Raw genomic sequence first — 6,000 nt, 5'->3', positions numbered from 1 at the left:
GCCAGGTGGCACTGCTCTGGCTGTGTGTTGCGACTGGGCCTGCTCTGGCCCCTGGGGTTAACGGTTAAGATGTTTAACTGATAAGACTATGATTACAGGTTAACCTTTTACATCCCTACTAGACACTTAAGATTTATACTTATGACATTTCAAGCTGGGCTACTGTTGGATTCTTGCTCTTCTTCCCACTCTTTTCAGTACTGCTGCCTGTTTGAAGTCATGCAGGAACAGCAGGGATGGAAGTCTTCCTGCCCTCACCTCCAAAACCACAATCAGTTTTGTTAGCCCTGTACATTATCAGTTATTTTGTGGAACAGATGCTTTCAACAGAGCTGGGAAGACTTATTCAAACCAAAACCCAACCCTTTCTCCTTGTAAACCACGACTCTGTCATTCCAAATGTTTTATCTTCAAAATGCTATAGACGACAGGGCTGCCCAGAGGATTCAGGGGGCCCCCGCTGCCGAATTGCCGCCGAAGACACGGCACTTCGGTGGCTGGTCCCAGGGCGGAAGGACCCCCCGCCACGGGTCTTCTGGGCACTTTGGCGGAGGGTCCCAGAGTGGAAGGACCCCCCACTGCTGAATTGCCACTGAAGACACGGAGTGGAAGAAGCTCCGGGGGCCCAGACCCCACAAGAGTTTTCCGGGGCCCACGGAGCGAGTGAAGGACCCCGCTCCAGGGCCCCGAAAAACTCTCGTGGGGGCCCGGGGCCTGGGGCAAATTGCCCTACTTCCCCCCCCGCCCCGCCCCAGGTGGCCCTGATAGAAGACTCCTTTTTCAACATTATTTGAAGCACACATCTAGGATGTAGTAATGCACATTCAGTACCATACATCCACTTTCCCTGAGAAGTATGTACTGCTACTTTAAGACAACTAGGCCTGAAGCCATGAGTTCTTACAATGTTGCTAATATATAGTAGATGTGCAAGTGGAGGACATGCATTAGAATAAATAAGATTAGACGTTGACCCACTCCTCTACATTGAGTGATAGTAAGCTTGATTCTCTTTTCTCTGATGTCCAAATGCACATAGTAAAAAAGGGATGAGAATTGGCATGTTTAAAGAGACATGGGTGGAAGTATGATCCTCATGTTACTGAGATGCTTTATTCAGCTTTCTGCTTTTAGACTTGCCTCCTGTTGCTAGGCAGTAGTTTGTGAGCTCTGGAGCAGTGCTCATTAATGTCCTCCCTTATCTTGTCCTCTCTTATCCTGCTTATCCCTTTTAACCTTCTGCGCATACATGCAATGCTCCACACCTGCACCATACAAGCTCACACCTTGCTGTATAACAGGGGTTCTCAAACTGGGGGTCGGGACCCCTGAGGGGGTCGCAAGGTTATTATATGGGGGGTCGTGAGCTGTCAACCTCCACCCCAAACCCCGCTTTGCCTCCAGCATTTATAATGGTGTTAAATATATTAAAATGTGTTTTTAATTTATAAGGGAGGGGGTTGCACTCAGAGGCTTGCTATGTGAAAGGGGTCACCAGTAAAAAAGTTTGAGAGCTACTGCTGTATAAAACATGCTTCTTGGTCACTACAAAAGATTTCTCTTTACATGCACTGTCATACCATAGATGGATTTACATGAATGTATGTATATTCATTCTTTCGTACTTCACAGCAATTGAGAGCAAAGGCCACATGAACTTTATGCATCAGCACACACTGCTAGCTCTAATTTTCTCCCTGCAGAACTATTTTCTATCAAATTTAACTTAAGCTGGAGAGATGATGTGAGCAGATGGTTGTAACTGCCCACTGCAGTAGGGATATAGCATACAGACATAAGTGTATGCACCAATCAGTATACCACGATATTCCTGTAAATAACGTCAGATGCAATAAGGTGTCAAGATTATTTTACAATATAGTTTTTGTAGCCTATCCAAAGATTTCAGGTTATTATTTCAGTAGTGCCTAAAGGCATCTGAAGGTCAGGACCCCACTGAGCTGTTTTCTGTACAAACACAGTAAATAAGTCTCCACGTCCAGTAGCTTCCAGTCTAATCAAATTACAGAATATGCCAAGATTTTCAGGAGTAATTGGTGATTTGGGGTATCTCAAATTTTGGATGCCCAATTTAAGACACGTTGACAGGGGTGGGTGATAAGTTACATCTGAAAATTAAGGCCTTTTAAGGGGTTTTGAATTGGGCACTGTAGTAAGGCAGCCTGGTTCCCCACCACCCCGGAAGGGAACGAGCCCCTCCGGATGCCAAAGTGGGCGGAGCCAGTGGAGCTTGTGCCCGCCCCCCAGAGGTCAGGGTGCAGAACAAGAAGTACAAAAGCCCAACCCCAGAGCTCATTAGAGGCCCAGCCGCCGGAGAAGCCAGATGCCTGTGGCCTAGCTCCCGGTTGGGAGACTCCTGCAGCTTGCGGCCGACCCAAGGACTGGTCCAATGCCGACCAGACCCTGGAGAAGCTGGTAAACCTGCTGCTGGCAAGTTACCCAGAGGAGCTGCCAAGCCTACCACCCACCGGGTACCCAGAGGAGCCCATGGTGCTTAACTTCTTGGAAGACTCCATCCAGAATGCAGGTACCTCTAGAGGAGGAGGTAGGAAGTAGCCCGGGGGCAGCTGAAGCTAATCTGGCTGCAGCACACCCAGAGCCAATGTCAGTGTGTTGCAGTCAGGATCCCCATTGACGCAGCAGTGGGTCTTCTGCCGCTGCTAGGGCCCCAGGCTGGGACGCGGTGGAGCGGGTGGCCCTGCATCCTCACTGCCACTCAATGTGTGGGTGGCAGTCTCCCTCTCTCCCTGGTCCTTCGGAGCTAGGACCTGGGCCTCCTAAACTTATTTGTCTGCTCAGGCCCTGCCTGAGGGCCTGAGCTCCTGACTGTTGTTGCCCCGCCCTGACCCAGGGCCTGGGCCTGTTATTGAACTGTTTGCTCCACCCTGCCTGCGGGCCTGAGCCACTGACTGTTTGTTGCCCCATCCTGATCCAGGGCCTAGGCTTGCTAATATTAAACTGTTCGCTCAGCCCCTGCCTGAGGGCCTGAGGTGCTGCCTGTTTGCCGCTCAGACAGGCTAATTCACTGACTCACCGGACCTATGTAGTGAGGGACGAGCCCTGGCCGAACCACTACAGGCACACAGAATCACTATTAATTTTTTAAAATCTTGGCCATGAACTCCTATTTAGTTCATTCCTTCCTTTTGGGACTTTACATTGCAGAAATGTTAAATAAACCCAGAGTAGTCTGACAGTGTAAAGTTTTTGCAGAAAGTAAGTAGAACCCCCAGTTGTCTGGTCATCTTGTGTGCCTCTTCGTGGCACGGCATGGTGCTGCAGCCATTCTGCCTCTGTTTCCCTAGTAGAGTTTCCAGATCACTCTGGTGCCTTATGGCTCAGCCCCCTGGCCAAGTCACTACAAAAATTCCATCAACCCTAACCCATTACGGAGAAGCAGAAGCTAAAGTCATAGTTCCAAAACACATACAAAATAAAAAAGTATTTATCCCAGTTTAGTTTGGTTCTGAGCCCCTCTGAAGTTAATTGTCCTTCCAACCTCTGGAAGATTCTGAGAAACTCAGGTAGTCCAATTTCATGGCTGCCTTTCCTTTATGCCTCTGACTGAATGATGTCTCTGTTTCTCAGCACCTTCCAACAGGTTTGAAACTCACTATATGTATAGCAGTCAGAGCTGATTGAACTGTGGTGAGCACATTAACCCTTTCCAACATGTATGGGGTTTGAATATGCCATCCTGGCCTCTCCAAGTTAATTTAAATTCTCAATGTATGCCTGCTACTAAACTTTTTTAAGACTCATTAAAGCTGTGTGTGTTTCTTGAAGTGCTTTTAGTGCTTACTTTGGGAATCAGATCGCGAACATGCCCAGTGTATACATCAACAAAAAGGAAGAAGTTATTCCAGTCCTTATGGGCAATGGTCAGAAAAACAATGAGAGAAAAGCAGAATGACGAAGTTTAATATACATCTTATTATTTCCACTTGTTTTGGTCATCTGTTTTGCTGACACTCCTTTGAAGGGAGCATTGTGGTTTAAAGGCATCATAGAAGAAATGTGTTTTAAATGAGCGACTCAAAGGAAGAGTTGAAGGAGACCTATTGACCACATCAGAGAAGGAATTCCAAGTGTAGGTGCTAAGTGGGAAGGAATGAAGATAAGAATGGGAGAAGGAAATAAAGGATATGTTTCATAGTGTGACTATAGATACCTAAACTGTCAATTTCAGGTCTGCAACCTAACTTTCCTAAGATTTGTTTCTGAACTACCTCAACTATTATTTCAAAAGATACAAACATATACATTCTGGCAGCAGAAGCAACCACTGTAGTTATGGTTGAAATATAATTTCTGTTATAGCCTCCCTTATTCAGATGTCCTCAGCTTTCTCAATAATTCTTTTTGGACCTCCACATTTTATTCATGGTTTTGTCAACATTTTTTGGCCATTTTCAGTAAAATCCATTTAGCCATTCTTGAGTTCTGAAAGTGTTTTTAAAAAATGCATTCATGCCATTAAGTCCCCCACAACCAGAAATTTTGTGCATGCATAACTAATTTTCTTCAAACTTGGTTTGTTTTTCACCTCTTAATCAGAATTAATCAAGCCAGATTTGACGCATGTATGCACTGTGCTGTAACCTACTGGGCCAATATTATAGATCATAAGAATGGCCATACTGGGACAGACCAATGGTCCATCTAGTTCAGGATCCTGACGTCCAACAGTGATCAATGGCAGGTACTTCAAAGGGAATGAACAGAACAGAGCAATCATCAGGTGATCTATCCCCTCACATCCAGTCCCAGCATGTGGCATTCGGACACCCAAAGCATGGGGTTGCATCCCTGACCATCTTGGCTAATAGCCATTGATGGACTTATCCTCCATTATCTTATACATTTTTTTAAATCCAGTTATAGCTTTGACCTTCACAACATCCTCTGACAATGAGTTCCACAGGATGACTGTGCGTTGTGATAGCACTTCCTTTTGTTTGTTTTAAACTGGCTGTCTATTAATTTCATTGGGTGACCCCTGGTTCTTTTAATATCTGAAGGGGTAAAAAATACTTCCTTATTCCCTTTCTCCATACCATTCATGATTTTATAGCTTCTATCACATCACCCCTTAATTGTCTCTTTTCCACTCTGAATAGTCCCAATCTGTTTAATCTCTCCTCATACGGAAGTTCCATACCCTTAATCATTATTGTTGCCTTTTGCTGTACATCTTCCATTTCTAATCTTTTTAAGATAGGGTGACCAGAACTGCACACAGTATTTGAGGTGAGGGTATACCATAGACTTATATAGTGACATTATGGTATTTTCTGTCTTATCTCTCCCTTTCCTAATGGTTCTTAACATTCTGTTAGATTTTTTGACTGCTGTTGCACGTTGAGTGGATGTTTTCAGAGAACTATCCACAATGACTCCAAGATCTCTTTCTTGAGTGGTAACAGTTAAGTTAGACCCCATCATTTTGTATATATAGTTGGGATTATGTTTTCCAAAATGCTTTATTTTGTATTTATCAACACTGAATTTCATGTGCCATTTTGTTGGCCAGGCACCCCGTATCATGAGATCCCTTTGTAACTTTTCACAATCTGCCTTGGACTTAACTACCTTGAGCAATTTTGTATTGTCTGCAAACTTTGACACCTCACTGTTTACCCCCTTTTCCCCAATCATGTATGTATATTTACCACCACTGGTCCCAGTACAGGCCCCACGGGGACAAGGCTATTTACTCAGGGGTGAAGGTAGAAATAGGGACTTACCAGTACGGGGCTGGGTTGGGGCCGGCTATGGCCCCCGGAAGAGGTGGGACCTTGGGCGGAAGGGGCAGCGATGGAGGGGATCAGAACCAGCCCCGGCCCGCCATGTACAGATTTGTCACCTAAAAAGAATGGCTCAAGTGATGGTATCTCCCTTAATCGTCTGCAGTGAAATCTGATGCAAAGAATTCATTTAGCTTCCTGCAATGGCTTTGTCTTCCTTGAGTGCTCTTTT

The sequence above is a fragment of the Mauremys mutica genome, chromosome 8 (genome assembly GCF_020497125.1).
Source record: "Mauremys mutica isolate MM-2020 ecotype Southern chromosome 8, ASM2049712v1, whole genome shotgun sequence".
Taxonomy (NCBI): domain Eukaryota; kingdom Metazoa; phylum Chordata; order Testudines; family Geoemydidae; genus Mauremys; species Mauremys mutica.
The sequence above is the reverse complement of the archived record's forward strand: the minus strand, read 5'-3'. Positions refer to the sequence as shown.